This window comes from Pogona vitticeps, chromosome 1 (assembly GCF_051106095.1).
Source record: "Pogona vitticeps strain Pit_001003342236 chromosome 1, PviZW2.1, whole genome shotgun sequence".
Lineage (NCBI taxonomy): Eukaryota > Metazoa > Chordata > Lepidosauria > Squamata > Agamidae > Pogona > Pogona vitticeps.
Window position 1 is genome coordinate 141,109,130 of NC_135783.1, and position 20,756 is coordinate 141,129,885.

A 20,756-nucleotide genomic window follows, 5' to 3' on the forward strand; every position below is an offset into this window, starting at 1 on the left:
TCCTTGCTTGTATTATGGACGAGGATGCCACAAAGACCACTGGTGCTCATCCACAAATAAGGATAAAGCTGAAATACTTTGATTTCTGCCAACACTGGCAGCTATCTAGCAGTGCGGTAAAAACTACCCAATTACATCACAGTAAAAGAAACTGAAATTATCTGAAAACTTGATAAATATTTTCAAGTACTGCTTTCCCCAGCTTTCTAGGTTGAAGATTTTAAAAAACTTGATGGTATTGTTGCAAAATGGACTAAATGGTCTAGTTTCTTGGGGTTTATGAACCAAAAAAAAAAAAAAAATGGAGCACAACACATTTAAGTGTTCCAAAGGTATGGTTGCAACCATCATGACAACCTGTGGATAGCAACCTACATCAAGGTTCCTCATAAGTCTGAAACAACATCTAGACACTGTTCTTTAAAAATGGGGCAAATGCCTCCTTTCCATTTTTTCTTGGAAAACTTCAGTCCATAATCTGAGCCCCTACTTTGAAGACCTGTTGACAGCAGAGTTCAGGATAACCTCCTAGCTCCCACCCACTTTGTATAGCTGTCCCTATGACCAAACAACGCCGCCAAAAATATGCCAAATGCAGCCATATCCTTTTGGAACACAACACACTGAGTACTGTGAATACTCCTCACAGCAACAGAAGGGGAGATATATTTTATTTGCTATACCTGCTGCTTCTGACTCCAGATATTCTCGTGTTCTCCTGAACAACTGAGGGGGCATTTCTATGGAGTTGGCGATTGGATACCAAATAGCAAATGGTTAATAAAGAGTCTTGCTCATGCTTAAGGGATGGCAGTAGTCACTGCGGTTAACCATCAGTTTATAGTTGTTCACCCTGTGTCAGGAAGTGCAGTGAAATGCACCACAACAGCGGGGGGGGGGGGGAGAAACATCCAACTTTGCTTCACAGATTCCATGTTTCCAAGAGGGATCTACCATTTATGAAGTTCAGAGGGTCATGATGTGTTCCAAGTGCCAAACTCTTCAATTTAGGAGTTTTGTTTTTATTAAATTTACGAGATTTTTACTCTCCTAAAGCTCTGGGGCTAGGGGTACATATCTGTTTCTATGAGATAGCTTGAATAACTTCTGAGAGACTGGGGACCAATTTTCCACACACAGGATCCACAGTGGGCCCACGCTAGCACCAAAAATGAGCAACAATTATGAAAAATTAAAACCAAATGTCACTAGAAATCTGCTACCACATTCAGTTTTACAGGTCTGGAGTTTGGGTGCATAGCACTGGGGGCCTGGACCTCATTTTATTACATCATCATCATCATCATCATCATCATCATCATCATCATCATCATCATCATCATCATCATCATCATCAAAAACCCAAAACTCACAGTTCATGGGGGCAGCAAAGGGTGGGAATAACTTTTTTAAAAATTGCAGATTTTCTTGGGTCAGCAAAAACAGCTTAGGAGAGTCCTATGGTGCAGTGGTAAAACTGCAGTACCGCAGTCAAACTTCTGCTCAGAACTTGAGCTCATTTCTAAAGGATTTTGGTAGCCATCTCACAGCTGACTCAGTAAAATAAGTACCCAGCTAATCTTTTTTTGGGGGGGGCCTGTTGTTTGCATAATTATGTTGTAATCCATCCACAGAGTCCTTTAGCACAAGGGTGGGTGGGGGCTAAAAGTACAAAAGTCAAAACAACAACAACACACAAAGCCTTTGGTCTTCATCTTCTCCACCGGTGTATTAGGGTGACTGAGAACAGAAAAGGACGCACGCCCATAAAGTATTGGGGCTGAAGCATCCAACTCATAGCACTGAAAAGTTACTAGCTACAGATCATCTCTACAAAAAGCTTAAGCCAATACTGGCTGTTTCCAGTCCAAAAGAGAAAGATTTGTGAAGAGTGATTTTAAAATATACATCTATATTATTTTCATACTTGACACATGACTCACCTCTCTAACATCACCACAGATGCCATGTACTGCGGCCCCAACTGCATCTGCAAATGTTTGCAAGTGACATGCACTCTGATCTCGGCAGGTGGCCAGATTTAGCAGCAGCATCCAAGGGGGAAACCATGACATGAACATCTTCTCTGTCCATAGAAAAACAATCTTTACAAAATGTGCTGTGGAGGCAAGGGTTGCCCTTAGCACTCTGAGTGAACTATGCCAGTGGTCTCCTTCAAAAGTCTCAAGTATGTCTGTAGATTTGTTGGCTGGCTTCAACAGTGAGATATCAATGTGAGAGATGAACTTTTGTTTTGTACCATATGAGCATTCCAACAGATGATCAATTAGTATACTGCACTTCAAAGGAAGATGCCCAAAGGGATATTTTATGCTACCCAAACCCACAGAGGATAACATAACAGTTTGGTTGTGTTTTGATTCAGTGGCTAAACTCCTGTTGCTTAGCATACTAAGTCAAACTAGAGTAGGCTCATTGAATCAGTGGGGAATTTGGTGAGTTATCTCCTCTGTAAGTTCCACTGACTCAAATGGGCGTACCCTAGTGTGACTCACCACGTTACGCAACAGGATTTCAGCCAATATGCCTCATGGTTACTATACAGACAAACATATGTGACAAAAGATGCACAAGCAGCTCAAAATCAATGACAGAAAGTGGCTAAGAATCTCACTACCATTCCTACTTGTCAAAAAACAACTCTTAACAATTGTTTAATGTTTGGGTGAGAAGTGGTTAACTGATAAAAGAAGGAGTCATCTGGGATTTTCCCTTGCTTGGTGCCAGTTTGTGAATCGTATTAAGCACAAAAAGGTGTCCTGTAGACCATCTTGACTGCATGCTGTCAAAATTCAGGCTGCCCTTTGCTATGTAAAGCTTGGCATCCTTGTTCCTGCTGGCAATGCAAGTACGACAGTGTGCAGGAGAGTTGAATGTCCTGGTGTTTTGAAACAGAAGTTTGAGTATATATACATTGCACACAAATTCCAACAGAAACTTCCCTCATGTAGAATTACCCAGTGCTGGAAAATCCCAGAATATGAACACATGACCTGCAATATGATTGTTGGGAGAGGACAGGAGCAAGAAGTGCTGGGATGTGGCTGTAGTCCCTCTGTGTCAAAATATTCTGAAGGGCTGATTTTGGACTTAACGAAATGGTGAAGCAAATGCTGGAAGATGTGCAACACATACAATACAAACATATACACACCTTTTAACCTTTCAAGTAAACTAATTTTGCCATGCTTGCTCTGCAGAATGCAGACTAGAAAACTCTCTTCCAGTCTCCAAAACCTTTCCCATGGATTAGGCAACCTGAGGAAGAAAAGCTATATCGGACCAAAAGCCCTATAGACATGTAGTGTGTGTGTGTTTTCCAAAACAGGCCTGCTCAACTTTTGATTTTTTTTTTTTAAAAATGGAGAAAGCTATGAGTTAGCAAAGATTGTCACTTGAAACCAAGGTCAAAATCATTCATAATATGTGAAAGAAAGACAGGGAAGAAAGGCAGGGACAAGAATCAACTCATTTGAAACTCATGTGGTGTTGGAGAAGAGCCTTATTGATACTACAGACAGCCAGAAAGACAGAAAAGTGGGTACTGAATGAAGTCAAGCCAGAACTCCCACCAGAGCAAAAATGAACAAATTACTGTAATTATCCTACCTTCAATATATAATGAGGAACTGACCATAAAAGAAAATATTGCTGGAAAAAGTGATGGTGGAGGAGACATTGGGAAAAGAGGAAATTGACATGAGATGGATTGACTCAGAAAAGGAATCCACAGCTGTTAGTTTGCAAGTCCTGAACAGAACTTACTAGAAAAGACAAGATTGTGAGGAAGGAGGGGCACTAGGAAGAAAGAACAACCTAACACGAGATGCTGTTTGTTTCAAGATCTGAGCACAACGGTTAATGATAGGTCATCTGGGAGGTCATTTAGTCATCACACATCAGAAGTAACTTGATAGAACGTAACTTCTATGGAGTTTTTTTTTCTTAATTACCCGACAATTCTACAGTGACAAGATGAGTAGAATGGTTGAAACTATGCAAGCATACAGTCACCAATGCTCTGCTAACATCAGGAGCATACCCAGTCACAAACAAAAAAACCCAATAATTTCACAATGTAAGATTTGTGTCAGGAGCCTGATCTCAGGAATCCTGAAACATGGTTTACTGAAAGCTCTCAAGGTTGGGTGCTCTGTGCCTTAGTAATTCAGGGATAGTCTGAATATGTCTTACAAAACCATATGCTAATGCCCTGGAGATACATGGCAAAATATCCCTTTCTGGAGGACTGACACTCCATTTAAAGCAAGTCTGGTTTTTGACTCTCCAAAGACAATGTGTCTCTTGACTATTTCTGTGACCTTATATTGCCCTCCAAACATTTCCTTTCCAAGCTCAGGAAGTTGCGACATTGTGTCTGCTTTGGAACATTTTTAGTGATAAGCTTGTTCCGTGCATGCTCACTTTATAAGATACTCACTGTTTTAGCCTTTTGAAACACTTTTTTGAAGACCAGTATTTCAGCCCCTGCAGCCTGGATTCCTTTTAAATTAAAAAAAATCCTTCCTACCCTTCTCTTTCAAGATAAGCAAGAGTGGTCTTTTCAATTTATTTGTTTTGTTTTAAATCTGGGGGCATTTAAATGTTTCTCATTTCTGCATTCAGAAGAAAGGTTAAAACAGTTTTACTTTTTAAAAAATAATTATAAAACTCTTTGCCCACACTTACCCATATTTGGCACTGAGGAAGAGGAGACTGTCTGCTACATCTCTGCTAAATGTGGTGCTAACATTTTAGAACTGCCTTGTAGAATGTTGATTTGCTCTGCCAGCATAATAACACCACTGCACTCTTGTGCAGAAAAAATACTGTTGATCCCAATGAAATTGGTGCAACTATCATTTTTTTCCCCAGTGGCGAATAGAAAGTCTTCATTAAAGGCAAGTTTGTTTTTCAAATTTGCACATGGTATGCTTCATAAATTCAGTCACACATTTTATCTGCTTGGTTTTGTGCACAGGATGGCTCCTTTAGCCCTGATACTGGACTGGTACAGTCCTTCCGCCCCTCTCCATGACCACACAGTAATTGGCTGGGAGACTCCAGGGCCTGACATGCAGAAAAACTAACACTCAGCAAGTTTATGTATGTTGAACTATATTTTTTTAACACTATTGCAGCTTTGTACAGCTTCATGCAAAGCTGTCAGTGTGGCACCACCGATGCTGCACTGGCCCATCTCCCACCCACCCCCCAGCTGGCCAGGCCACTCAGTGGACTTTGTGCACCGCTAGGGTGCTTCTCCAGTGGCACTCCAATCTGGGCAGAAGCTCAGCTGTCCCCTTCCCGCTTCTGTCAGCAGTCCACCGCTCATTGAGTGTGAGGCGAGAAACCCTGTCCCACCTCCTCGTCAGCGTGGTCAGGAGTGGAGGAGGCAGGGAATGGCCAGCCGAGCTCCTGTCTAGATTGGAGTGTGTATTTAAAAAAAATGACACCCTCCCCAACAAGCCATGTTACTTAAAATTGAGAGAGGATTGATTAGATACTTTTACCAACGAAAGCCTCTACTTAGCATCCTTGGCCAGGGAAACTTTCATGTCGCTGAAAAGGAAGACTTGCATGACAAAAAGTAGGATAGCTCTTCAAATGGAGAACAGGTCTCCCTAAAAGAGAGCATTTGTACCACTGGCCTGTGAATGCATTATTTCTCAAGGGAAAGGAAGTTAATTTTGTGCAGAGGCAGCCTGGACAAATTACAGAGATCTTGACAAATAAAACCCAGTATTTTTTGTCTCTCTGTCTCTTGACTGCAGGCGAGGGGAATCCCATGAGGCCTGAAAACCCCTCATTGGCATGTCTCATCCAGTCAAGACAGCCTCTCGCTCAATGAAAATGAAGAACGCATCAAAGTTTTGGGATGCTTTGTGCTCTGCAGATATTTAAATCTGGATCCATGTATTTACCTCCCATGGGACTGAACTCTGAAGAGTTTTGAACATTTCAGAAGTCAAGGCAACCTCATTCCCCAGCATGTTTGTAAATCTAACAGAGGAGTCATTGTGGTTGCAAGAGCAGCCACTGGCAACGTGTGTGTGAGAGACAGCACAGAATTTTGTTCAGGCTCTCACGGCCTCGTGTCTCTGGCATTCATTTAGTCATGCAGGTAAACATGCAAAGTGCCGAATTAAAAATTCAGCCCAGGGAACACAGTCCTTAGAACAGCACCACACAGCTTGGGGAAAAATACAATCCTCGTAGACCATGCCAGCATATGCAGTCCTATTTATTTAAGTAATTTGAAGACGATGAAGAATTCCTAAATACCTCAACATTGTACATTACAGAGGAAGCCTACGTTGTGGTGTCCAAACTCAGCCGCTTCTAGCTCTGGGACATATACCCTCCTTCTGAATCTTGCTTTGCCTCATCAGAGAAGGTGATTGCCCCAGGGCTTGGAAAAGTTACTTTTTTCATCTGAAAAAGGAACTTCACTAAATCCTGGCCTGCCTTGCGTTTGCCTTGGAAAGGCAACTGATCTGAAGGACCTACAAAGAAAGTGACGGCTCTTATCTTTCTCCAGTCTCACTTTGGCTGCCGTGGAGACCACAAAATTCTCTGGGCCATGGCTTCTGGGCTGACCACATTTCCATTCTGGATCCTGGAACATCATCCCGTCCTTCTCCGAGGTCCACGCTGGGCAACACAGCAGGACTGCTAACCACAAAGCAGCTTGCACCTGGAGCTCGCTTGCGAAGCCCAAGGGCCAGATATTTTGAACTGCGGTTTCATTCTGGAAGATTTTTTTCCTTACACATTTCCAAGACTTTAAATTCCAGTGATTAGAAAATAACTGGCTATTGCCCCATACAGCTGGCTTTTCTTATTCTTCCCACTATGGTTTGTAATCCAATGAGTGCCAAGCATTTTAGGTTTCATCTATGTCAACGGTAGGCTGCTAATTGTATGCTTAACCATGTTGTGCATCTACAGAAATGTGTGTCTAGATGGTGCCCTACTCTTTCCACATCACGTTCCCTTTAGTAGAATCACAATTGGCTGCGGTGTGTTACACAAATTCATTTATGCACACATAAATCATTAATTTTAGCTACAATCTTTTCTCTTCAGGTAGGAATACCCGTGTCAAAATACTCCAGTAACCTACCAGTTGTGAAAGGCACACGTGTTACTTTTTGAAACATGCAGGAAGTTCCTTCTTCCATAGATATAGGGAAAGGAGACAGGGTCAGCACAAGACATTCGGTTGTTGCCTGGGGCAAAGTGGCAAACAGCAAGCCACTCCCATCCTCCAGGTTCAAGGTGCGTCGTACCCAAAACCATCCAGTTTATTTTGAAACCTGAGACAGAAAATTCCACCTTTCTTTCCTCACTAGGCAGGGGGAAAAGATACCATGTTAAGAAATTGCTTTACCGACTGTTTATAGTTCTGTTTTGCTTTAAGTTAAGGTGAGCCAGGAGGGCACATCTTGTTTGAAGCAGAATTACAAGGTTTGTTTTAAGGTGACGTTGAGACATGTCTTGTTCCTGCTTCCACATCACCAAAAGTTAATGGCACGGAAGGAGGGTTGCATGCAGTCCCCAGTGGGTTCAGAGGCCACGCAACGTCCCCATCACTAGCAGTTGCCCAACCCCACACTGAAGCAATAATATCATTGAATACAACTCTTTTTCATGAGCATATTTTAAAATCTATACAGCAGGACCCCCATATCCACAGGATTGATATCTGCAGGTTCACTTAGCTGTCGTTTGCCACTGCCCTATATGCAACATACAAGGGTGTCCTCTTGTGGCCTTTGTCCCATCCCCTTGTATGCTGTATATAAGGTTCTCCTGTATCTGCGGTTTCAGGCATCCACAGTAGATCGTGGAACTGATCCCTTGCAGATACGGAGGTCTTAGTGAGCTTTCCCCTACAACCCGCAAACTGTTTGGGGCCTCTTCCTGACAACTCCACAACTGGTGCACAAACTGACTGCCATCCCGCCCACACTGCCTTTCCTTCCACGTGAAGGACCTAAAGGCATATGAGCAGTAATTTACATAGAGGAATGTGAGAGGGCCCACAGCAAGCAAATGAAGTGAAGAAGTATGTCATTGGTGGAGACTAATTTTAAAACAATTTGTTTTGTTGGCTTGTATTCTGTATTCACCCTTAAAAGGATAATTGCTGGCCACTTAAAATGCTTTCCTAATGAAGATGGCTGAATAATTCACACAGACTAATGACACTGTAGCCAAGCAACTGGGCCTCTATACTAGACTAACTGCCAGATACATGTAACTTCTGTTACAGCTGTGGTACCCAAATGTAGGTCCCCAGATGTTCTTGGACTGCAATGTCTAGAAGCCCAACCATCAGTGGGAGCTATAGTTCAACAAAACAGACAAGTGTTCCCCACTTCTGAAACAAAGATAATTTATGCACTAGATCCATTCTTTCAAAATGGGGTGTATTTGTCTACTTTAAAAGGAGAGAGTCAGATGATGGTACTTTTCTTCACAACTTTCTTCAGTAGGGGAAAATTCACCACACGAGGACAAATACATTTTTCTGATACTGTGAGCTACATTGTAAAGAAGCACACAATTCTCACTTTATCAATTCTGAGGCTAGCAGAAATGCCCCAAGTCCGAGTAATTATTTATTTCCTGTAAAAGTTCTGTTTCCACACCTCTTTTCTTCCAAACAGAACTACATTTTAGCTTTCCTCTTCCCAATTTGCTATGCTAGGTTGTCCACACTCTGCAATTCCAGTCCTCTGCCAATTCATTTTTTCCTTATCCTGAACAGGGACAGATGATTCTTCCATCATTTGTATTTTCCAAATCTCAAGTTTTTTCCATCCCAGCCATGTAGGAATTTGTGAATTTTTGTACTGTCCTTGAAAGTAAAGGGAACAAAATCCTCTCTCGTCCACACTTGCCAAATTCAACAGGTACAGCTTTTCCTAACATGGAGAGGACCATGTTATACCCACTTGCTAGATAAATGTTAAGGATAGCCCCACCTCCACCCCCACCCCCACCCCGAGCAGGACTCAGCAATCAAATATGATTGAATATGCAAGGATTCAAACTTATATATTGAACCATCCAAGCCCTCTATCTGGAAGGGTGAACCTGTCAATTTTCTTTTCTTTCATAGTTAATTGTTTAAAAAAATCTCAAGCACCTTCTATTGAGTTGAGAAAATAATCTTACAAACCGATTTAAACTGTTCCCACTTTTGAACAAACAAACTAAATTCTCGTTGATTTCTGTTTCTTCAGATTATTTTATTTTAGAAACAAGTGCCATGTTGATGCCTCAGGCCTTGTGGTATCCTTGGAGAAATGTTACCGAATTTTGTCAATCTTCCTAGTCCATTAACAAATCACTGGAAATGCCAGAACTGTCTTGAGAAAACCAGACACTTCCCCACTCTCTCTGACATCATCTCTGAATTCACAGACTCCGGTTCAAACGCCATGTGTATAGCAACATGGTGCACACATTTAAGCACCTACTTCTAACCATACAAAACTCAGTTTTTGAAAAAATGGAGGGATTAGTAGCTTGGAACCAGTAGCTCCTGCTTGTATAGTTCTGTTCAGTCATTTAAGAGCATGTTGAATACTCATGCATAAACGTATTTCAGCCACCCTCCTACATGAGGAAAATGAGCAGTCGCTAAAGGAAGACCTTCTGCTCTCGTGTAAGTTGGAACTCTGGGAAATCATGGCACTCTCACACGAAAAGTGTTGTCCTCCATGTGTAGGAAAGGGGCAGGACCTGCAGATGGATCGGGGAGCTTGGGTGCTTCGCTCATTGTGTGAGTGTTCCCTCTGGTCTGAACAACTGAATAGGGCTTCAGTCTCCAAGTACAGTGGTGCCTCGCAAGACAAATGCCTCGCAGGACAAAAAACCCGCAAGACAAATGGTTTCCGCAATGGGGTTGATGACTTACAAGACAAATGTTCCTATAGCCATGCTTTGCAAGACAAATGTTTTCCGTTTTTTGTTTGTGCCTCTTGTTTGCTGATTTTTAAATGTTTTTCTATGATGTTTAAAATGTTAAAGTTTTTTGACTGAAATTTTTTAAATCATCTGCACAATATGTATGGCTTTAAAGAGCACTTAATAAACCCTTTGTAAACCAAATTTGACTTTGTTCTGACTTTTTTTTTGCCCATAGGAACGCATTAATTAGAGTTCAATGCATTCCTATGAGAAAACGCATTTCGCAAGATGAATTTTTCACAAGACGACATTAACCACGGAACGAATTAAATTTGTCTGTGTTTGATATTGTTATAATTGGTTTACATTAGCCTTCTCTTAGGACAGGGTGGGACAAAGTGCAGCCTATTCTGACTCCCCCACCAGCTGTTTTTGGTGTTTTTAGATACCTCCACCCATCACCCACTTAAACAAACAACATATGCAAAAATTATCATTTTTTCTGTTTTGGAAACCTCCACCGTAATGAATTTGGAACCCCCCCCCCAAAAAAAGCTTAAAACCCACAAAAATCAAACCATAAGTGTACTACCAAGAGAACTGAGCTTTGATTTTTCATCAGTTTTGCTCATTTTCATGGCTGGTGGAGTTCCAGTAGGTTCTGAGGAGAGCAAACAGCTCTCAGGACTCTCCCCAGTCTTAAGAGAAGTCCATGTAGACCCAATCCAACATGTTGCTGGATGCAAGATTTCTTTTTCTTTTTCTAGTATTATCAAATGAATGATCTTCTAAGCCTTCAGAGAATCTGTCCTAATCATGAGATCAGTGTTTGTTTACACAGGTATGTTTACCTTTCAGTCCGCACAAAATCAAAACATTTACCTGTAAATGAATGGCCACAGTTCAAAATCCAGAGACAAATCTTTCTTATCACCTCATCTCTGACACAGTGCTTTTCAGCAGTGTCACTTAGCTCCTACAGCCTGCTCGGATCAAGTCCAGAGAATGGATGACATCCGTACATAAAGTAAAAGAGATCCATTGGATAGGTACGACCACGTGGAATAATGGATTTCACATTTCCCAGGACTGCGGTGATCATGGAACATATCTTGCCTTAGAGATAAGCAAGACTTATAATTCAATTGAGGGGGAAAGGTACACATAAAACCGGTTTTGCATTTCAAATGCATACTTTGCAAAAATAAACACAACGATGTTTAAATGCAAAAATATATTTTTGCAATATATGGCAGAAAGGATATATTAAATAGGCGCATGGGTATGTTTTGAAAAGAATGCATACAAAATGGATCAGACATTTTGGCAGAGGAGTTTCACCATCTAATAGTAGAAATGCCATCTTCATTTGCGCACCTGATTTCCCAAAGGCTGCTTCAGAAATGTCCCTTGAACACTGATGCGGTTTCCTCTCTAATGACAGGTCATCTGTAATGCATAATTAGTGTTCAATGTATGTAAAGGGGAACACTAAAATATGAGGTCTTCCCTGACTGTAGTCTGTTCTGATATAATTCATTCCTCCAGGGAAGGATTTAGACACATCACTTCGGCCTCATTTGCTTTAAAATGTAGCAGGAAGAGAGCAATCAAGAGCAGAATGATAATGAACATGCATGCAAGAAAAGTCTTGGATACCTGCTTCCACACCTATTGTTGTTGTTATGTGCCTTTAGGTCACAGTGCACTGAAGCTGCAATCACATTAGAGAAATGTGCCATTCTTTCTCACAGCTGTATAGTTGTGTGTTGTGGTCATGTGGCATATATCCTGTCATAGTGGGTCATACATTTTTAAACTGTTCTCCTCTTTTGGGGTAAATTACATATGGTACATTTGTCTATACCCCTCGAGTGGGACATATCCCGTTCCTTTTCTTGTGCCTCTCTCTGTCCCCCTTCCCCCCTTTTAAAAATTGCATGGGTACATCACTGTGCCAGCAAAACACCCTTGCTGGCCACGTACTGATCTGGGCCATTTCTTCCTATTTCCATGCTTTGTTACCCTCTATGGAGGAGAACCCACAGCACATTGCAGAGGTGGTCAAAAGACAGTAGGGGGGCTGATGCTCCATATTTGACAGAAGTGTACCAATGCATTGACATTCCCATTTGAAAAATAATTTTAAAAAAATTAAGGGAGTCAAACGACAGTGGGTGAAGGAGGTGGGACCTCACACCAGATACAAAGGAAATGCATTGGTTTTTAGAGTACACACTCAATGGGATGCCAGTTCTATAGCATGCTGAAACATGGAACAAATGAAGCAGCCTCCTAGCGGGCTGGTTTTGATGCGGAGATAGCATGGAGGGGGAAATAAAACAATCTATAATGCATCATCTGAACCCCCCAAAAAGGGTCAGAATTGACAAGGAGTAACTTGAAAACATTTTGCTGGTGTGACCACAGCCTTACAGTGACTCTAGAAGGACTTTCAAAATAAGTGAGATATTTAAGGAGTGGTTTCAACAATTCCAGTCTTCCAGTAAGTTTCCATTGCTGAGTGGGGATTTGAACCCAGGTCTCCAGAGTCCTAATCTGTCACTCTATCCAATATTTATTTATTTATTTATTTATTTATTTATTTATTTATTTATTTATTTATCTATCTATCTATCTATCTATCTATCTATCTATCTATCTATCTATCTATCTATCTATCTATCTATCTATCTATCTGTCTGTCTGTCTGTCTGTCTGTCTGTCTGTCTGTCTATCTATCTATCTATCTATCTATCTATTTATTTATTTATTTATTTGATTTATACCCCGCCCATCTGGCCTAAAAGGCCACTCTCAGTATAATTTCCACATGTGGATTTCCCTAATTCTGGACTAGTCTAGCCCAGAGGACTGTGCATGTTGCCTTGGGCTCTAAGAATTGGTTTCAACATCAGCCCTAGTCCCACACCCCAGTCTATAGTAGGCATTAAATATAACATCTTCTCATAGCTGCTTCTGACTCAGTGTGATCATGTTAATTAATGACCTCCATTAGGTTCGGTTGGCAACAGCCCTACTCAAGTCTTGCAAACCAAATGTCATGGCTTCCTTTACTGAGTCAGTCCATCTCATGTTAGGCCTCCCTCTTTTCCTTCTACTCTCCTCTCCTCTTTTGCTAGAATTATTGCCATTTCCAATGAGTCTCCTTATCTCACGACCAGGGCCCAAATATGGTGGCTTCAGCTTAGTCCCACCACTATGGCCTCATTTATCAAGGGATGCCATATCCAAGAGTCCATGCCACTCTTATGGTCTCAACATCCTGTACTGAGCATTTCAATGCCGGCTTGTGCCTAAATTGCTAGTAAATATTTCTGTACTACTTACTAGCGACTTGGTGAGATGGGAGTCTTACTTCTGATGAGACAAGCAATGGAACGACTCTTCCACGAAGCAGTTAAAATAGGAAGACGTGCTCCAAGACTGAAATGGGCGAAAAAGTATACCCTAATTCCAGCTTGATGCAATTATTCTGACATGAATTTAAAATAAAATTAAAGCTAACAGTTTAAACTGGTGTTTGAGGGCTTTAAAAAGATTTAGTTTCCCTTGGAACCCATGCGTTATTTGATCCAGTATAATCTCAGTGTGTGCCGCTCATGACTTCTCTTCCCGAGTGCCGTAAGCACTAGATTACGCCCACCGGTTAAATTACATTTTTTTTTTGAGGGGGGGAAAAAATCCTAAAATTATTAAACCTAGATTAAAGTGTTCAGAGAATGCAATGTTATTTTAGCCTCCTGCCATATCCTACATTCACTATAAAATGGTTCTGTTGGCATTCGGAGAAAATGTCATAACGCAAGTATGTAAGGAGGTGTTTTTAGTTTGTTTCAGGGCAACGAGAGCCAAGTTAACATGGCAACCAAAATGTGTAGCAGAAACACTTAAATTTTTTTTTTCATGAACTGGAAGCCTTGTAAGTCCATGAGCACATGTTGGCTTCTGGGCAGAGAGCAAAGGGGAGATTATGTGTGCACACTCTGCTACTTCATCCCACATCATATGTATAAAAAATTAACTCTCTGGAGCAGGAAATAGCATATTTTTAAGGCCACATTCTAATAGGCTTACTCATGTTGCATGGCAACCCTGTTCCATTCGTGCCTTGTTGATTTCGGCATCTGCCGTGAACTATGCCCAGAAAGAAACCAAGCAGATAAAATGACACCTTTGATCTTGTTGCTGAGACTGGAGAGCGTTCAAGCTTCTCTGACCACCTATTTATTCCACCCTGCCCCACCGGCATAGCTCTTCAGGGGGCACACCCTTAGGCCTCCATTCCGAAGTGCCTACACATCGTCTCTACTGAAGCCGATTTTACAGCGAATGCAAGATACATGTGATCAAACGATCCCCCAGCTATCTCTCTCCATCTCTGTCTCTACTATCTGTCACACTGTTGTGTGGTTAGGAACCCAGGAAACTGCCTTACACCACATGAGACCGTTGGCCCACCTACGTCAGTAGTGTCTGTCAATGGCTGTTCAGCAGAATTCAGACGAAAATCTCCCACAGCCCTAGAAAGAGAGGAAAAGATTACATATGGGGCTTTCAGCTTACAGAAGCATAACATATGCTCTGTCACTGAACTAGACCCCAGCTCTACCATTGCATTATCCTAATAATAGTTACAACAGCCCTATAAAGCAGGCCCCTATAATTATTCCCTTTTGCATATGATTGGTGGGTCAGCTGAGACCAGAGATGGTGGCCGGCATAAGGTTGTCTAGAGAAGGAATATTTCTGCCGCAGTCTCCTTAAATCACAGTGCATGTCCTCATGGAAACATCCAGAAGGTTGCCTTTCCTCGATGGTCTGGAGATTCATCAGTTCTGCAAGAATAGGCCCATAATTCAGCTTTAAGGAGGAAATGTTGAGGTGGACTGAAAAGTGTGTTTAGTTGCCTCAGCATGTGACCAAACTGGGATTTGACCTCAGGCATTCTAGTGACTGTGTTTTATCCACTCTCCATGACACATGGAGAATCTTAGAGATAAAGCTAATTGGCAGTCCCAGCCCACTGAATCTGTGACACTTTGGTTCACTCAGTACTTATAGAAGTGCCATTAATTAATTGGGTCTCTTCTAGTTCAGGCTAATTTGGCCAGCTCAATAGGAAACGTACACAGAAATGATAAGAGTTTTGTGCCCTTCAGACAGCCAGGTGGTCATAACAACTCAAAAATGCTGGCTTGTGGTGCTTCTTCTTTGTGAGGGCACAGAAGTACAGTGATGCCTCTCTTAATGATTACCTCGTTAAATGACAAAACCGCTTGACAATGAAGTTTTTGCGATTGCTTTTGCAATCGCAAAACAATGTTTAGATAGGGAAATTTCACTTGACGATGATCGGTTCCCTGCTTCGGGAACTGATGTTTCGCTAGACAACATTTTTTAAACAGCTGATCAGCGGCTCTAAAATGGCTGCCCACTGTGCAAAATGGCTCCCCGCTGTGTTTTAGGACGGATTCCTTGCTTAACAGGCACCGAAAAGGGCCGCCCCTATGGAGGATCTTAGCTGGACGCTGAGGTATTTAGCCCATTGGAATGCATTGAACCGGTTTCAATGCATTTCAATGGGCTTTTTCGTTTCGCTTGACGAGGATTTTGCCTAACAGCAATTTCAACGGAACGAATTATCCTCATCAAGCGAGGCACCACTGTAGAGGGATCCACTTATTCAGGGTAACCCAAGATATTGTGCAGTGTGAGCCAAAAGAGAAAAGGATGCCCCTTCACGTCCATGTACTGAAGCTGACTGGTCCAGCAGCCAAACTGCCCTTCCAACACTGGCCATGGAATAAGCTTCTGTAGCACCCCTGAGAAGTGACAGGCCCATTTCCAGCTGTGTGGCTTTTTCTTCCCAGAGAGAGGAGGAGCGAAGTTGTACACAAGGATCAGTTGCTGGAGGGTTGCCACTGCTTTTCCTAGCTTTTCGCCGCCCCATTTGGCTGCCCACACTCTGCCTAAGGGTGGAGCCGGCCCTGTATTTACTTTTTACAGCAGAACTGTACAGTATTCCATCACACCCTCGGTAAAGTACCTGCTAGTCAGCCCAGACATTGTTGTTTGGCTGATCCATTTAAACTGAGCTTCCCAGGTCCTTATTGGACTGGCTTACCTCTCTATCAGAGCTAGCACTGTTTCCCAAATGGTTCAAATCCTGCACATTTTAAGTAAAACCTAGCTTGGTTGCTGAAAATGAAATTCTGAACTGACAAAAAAAAAAAAAAAGATATTCTGGCCTTCTGGAAAAGAAATGCCCCCTTCTCCGCTGTTTGGCTCTTAACATGAATAATAAGGTATCACGTAACACCTAGAAGGTTACAGTTTCCCAGAGGTATACCCTGGCTCCCAACTGGTGGTTAATATAATTATCATTTATTCTCTTTAAATATTAGTACGTTGTGGGCTTAAGGTTTTTTTTTTCATTATTTTGTTTTATTACTATATTGCGTATGTTCTACATTAACATTCCAGAGCTACCCAGTAAAAAGAGTTGGACTTTAGCCCATTTGTTTTTTAGAAAGAGTTCACCATTTAAAAAAAAAGATTTCTAATTATAGTTAGCTCTTCATAAATAGTTTAGCAGAAACTGGAAAAAGTGCTAAGTACTGCTTTTCTGAGCCTTTCCTCCTTAATAAGTAGCTATGAGGCTGCCACTAACACACTTCAGCTGCCCAAATCCCTCCCAAAGCCAATATATTTTTGTAATTTCCCTTTCTTTGTTCTGGAGGACTTAGAGGCTTTCTATGTACTTTATAAGAGGAAACATCACTTGTACCTCTTGATCTGGTTGGCAAGGTTTCCTAATCTTCATTCCCCCCCCCCACCTATACTCCCAGCATTTGAGGTCTTCAAATAAACCCTTGGGTGACCACCGAGAACACGATGACAGTTTTTTTAAGCATAGGGCAAAGGGTGGAATAGAAAGGACGCCCATATAAAGAGATGGGCTTACACAAGAGACCAGTCCAAAGCAATGTTTTGGACTACAATTTCTAGAATCCCCACACCAACACTAACAGTGGTTCTGGAGTTACTGTCAAAAAAGTAGCAGATGTTTACTTAAGTTCCAGCATCAAGGATTCAGCCATGTGGATGCAGGCACCTTGTTTCATTCCTCATCACTTCACATTTTAGCTCTTGCCGACTTCCAACTACATGGGCAATTTTATGGCTCTAAAGCTGTTGTGGGACTACAGCAATGGTTCCCAAACATGGGGGGGGGAGATGTTCTTGTGCTGCTGCACCTAGGTACCCTAGTTAGTATAGTCCATGGTCATGGCTTCGGGGATTAGTTGCCAAAGAACATAAGGGGCCCCATGTTTGGGAACCACTGGAATGTATGATTCCTACAATTCTTCACAAACAACAAGGGCAAATGGGTGGTGCAGTCTGACAACATCGGGAGAACCACAAGTCGCCCATCTCTGGCTTACAGGCAAACATATGAATGGATTCTCCTGGAGACAGTTTCATAATGCAAGTTCTGTCTTGAACTGATTATCACTTATCAGCATCTGATGCGATGGGGAACATGGGAGTCTCAATGCGCCCTCATGGAAAGGACCCATGGCCGGAATCAAAAGTTCTGATCTTCAGTGTGGCCAGCACTTGTACTTGTGTCAAGAATGGATCACCCATGATTTTTGATCGATGGATTTAATCTATACACCCTTCTCCTTATGGCTGTAGCAAGGGGAGTTAGCAAAGACGTATCAATAACTGTCATAAATATGTATGGAATTGTTTTTATTTGGACTATAGGTCCCATAATTGACTATTATGGGAATTCTAGCTGATAGACGGATGTCTTGCAGACATTTGAATATGGCTCACCTGGAAGAAAGGCCTAAACTGGAAGACTTTCAGGTCTAGAGGGGCCTAGCTCTCTGTTTAGAAACAAAGCTTCCAGATCACGTCTGGACAGGATCAGGAATCTTGGGCAGAGCTAGGCTTCAAAGTCTCCCACATGAGCCATATTTAGATTCTGTATTGTCTGCCAAGCAGAACTCCTGGAATGGAGAATTATGGGATTTGTAGTCCAAACCATCAAAAAAAATCCCATCCATCATAAATTATTAGTCTAGAAGATATTTGTAGCCAGAATTCCCCAGCCAGCTATAGTCCAAAATGTAACTTTTTAAATCTCTGTAATTTCCTACCAGTTTGTGTGCACGTTTAAGAAACATTCACCTTACTGTAGCTCTTGCTAGAATGTAGAGTTCCTTTCTAAAGTCAGGTACTCCTGCAAAAGCAAAGTCACAATAATTTCTTAACTAAATTCATATGGAATTTAGCATTCCGGGCCAAATATATGACATCTTTTAACATGTTCCAGTTGCATGAAATACTAATTAAAGGCGCTCATTGTTAACAGATATAAATAGACCCCACTTTGCTTGCCATAGGTGTGGGTTGTAAAACAAACACGGGCATGACAGATGATCCATGTTAACACAGGGAGATTCTGTAATGACATTTCTGCAATTCCGTAACCTCTTCAAACCCCCATGTGTTATGCATTAAAAATTAACTGGGCTGCTGATTGGAGGAGTGACGTACCCTTCCCATTCTGCGACTACTCAGCTAAGAACAGAGAAGTGCCTTCGAGCACTTCTGCGTGATTTACATCACATGTTTATTTCAGGCAATGAAACCAATAAGTGTACGCTCCGGCTTTACCTTGCCCCGTGTTCACTATTCCATCTGCCCGTGCCAAAGAGCAGAAAAACGGGCCCCTTCCCACCCCAAACGATGCCTCGTTCTGTCACAAGAAGAGGGTAATTCCAGGCTAACAATGCTGTTGAACAAACCCTGTTTACCTCCAGGATTCCTGTGTCCTGTACCAAGATTAAAACGTTGTGGCAAAACAGGAAACAGAATGTGAAATGTTCGCCTTTTAAAATGTATGTCATCTTGACTGGAGCTTGATCACTAGATAGGAATAATTCTCTGGCACTTTTGTAAAACACACAGCTTTGTTCAATTATTTCAACACACCATGATCCAGCTCATGAATATAATGCTTGAAGCAGGTGTCCTTCTTACTACAAATAAAAATGTGCAGCAGAGGTTATTAGCTAGCACATCAGTCTCTGTTCTAGATTGTGTGTGTGTGTTTTTTTAGTGCCATGTATTCAACAGGATCTTGCCCTGCTGCTTCTTTCAGTGACCTTTTTGAGTTTGTGGACTCCAGTGGTAAGATGAGTTCTTCCAGAACTCAGCAAGGGCGGCTGCCATGGTCTCAGTCTTGCAAGATCTTATGGGCAGATGGGTGAGAAATTCAACAGGAAAAGAGTTGATGTTACTGCAAGTCTTGCAGCAAATACAGTAGGACCCCCCCCCCCCCGTATCCATGGGATCAGCATCTGCAGTTCAGTTATCTGAAGTTTACTTCAGCCCTATGTACAACATTCAAGGGGGCAGGCATTCATGGTACATCAGGAAACATGGCTCAGTATATTAATACAGTGATGCCTTGAGTTGCAAACTTAATTTGTTCCGGGATGATGGTTGTAACTCAAGTTGGTTGTAACTCAAAGCACTATTTCCCAGAGGAATACATTGAAACGTGGTTAATCTGTTCTGGCTGTTTTTTGGTTGTATCTCAAGGCACTGGTTGTATCTCAGAAGCAGTTAATCCATCCACTGGGGGATTTTTTTAACCTAAGATGACCTCTAAGGTTAAAAAAGGGCAGAAAAGGAGGGAGGGAGCCTTCCCCCCCCCCCGGTTGTATCTCAAAGCGCTGGTCGCAAGCAAAATTTTGAGATTGGAGCTGGTCGTAACTCGAATTGGTCACAAGTCAAGACGTTCGAAAGTCAAGCCATCACTGTAAAGTAACTTATTCCAAATTATTGTGTCATTTTTAAAAAGTAATTTTGTTCCATCTCAATACTCCTGCCTCTCCCCCCCCCCTCAAGAGTATAACTATGGAATTTATTACTCCTCCTTCCAACTTCCAGAAAGACCTTTGGTCTAGGCCTGGTCTAGCAAAATTGTTCTTAGTTATAACAATAAAAGTGTCTCTTGGTGTGTCTGGCTTGCCCATAATCCCCAAACCATGAAGGCTAGATATGCTGAATAAATAATCTGTATGATAAGTAAATGTGGCTGCTAAGATCTAGGAAATTGTGAAAAAGTCTGAGGCTGCAATTACAGTGGTACCTTAACTTATGAACTTAATCCGTATTGGAACGGCATTCGTTCGTCAAAAAGTTTGTAAGTCGAGGCAAAATTTCCCATAGGAGTGTATTGAAAACCATTTAATCAATTCCGGCTGTTTTTCGTTCTTATGTCAAGGCACTGTACGCAAGTAAAGGCATTAGTTCCCATAGGAACTAATGCAAAGCCGGTTAATCCGTACTCTACCACTAGGGGGAGATTTTTACAGTGTATTTTTTCTTCTTTTGACCTAAGATGAATTTAGGTTAAAAAAAGGGCAGGAAAGTTTTTTTCCCCCGTTCGTAAGTCTTCGCAAGTCGAAGCAAAATTTTGTGACTGGAGCCGTTCGTAACTCGAAAGGTAAGTAGAGATGTTAGTCGAGGTACCACTGTACATGGTCAAACACTGTGGGGTTTGCTACAAATGTAAAAAGGGTGAATTCACTTTTTAAAAACTCATCACGTGATGCAAAGGACAATTTGAATCAGTGAAGCTCCTTTTGCTCCTGACACAGTTTTTCTCTGCTGCTGGGGGCTTCTACTTTCTTAAAGCTGGAACAATTTGGACAGACTTTTTCCTGCAGGATCATTTGTTTTGTTCTCCAAAAAGCTTGGTG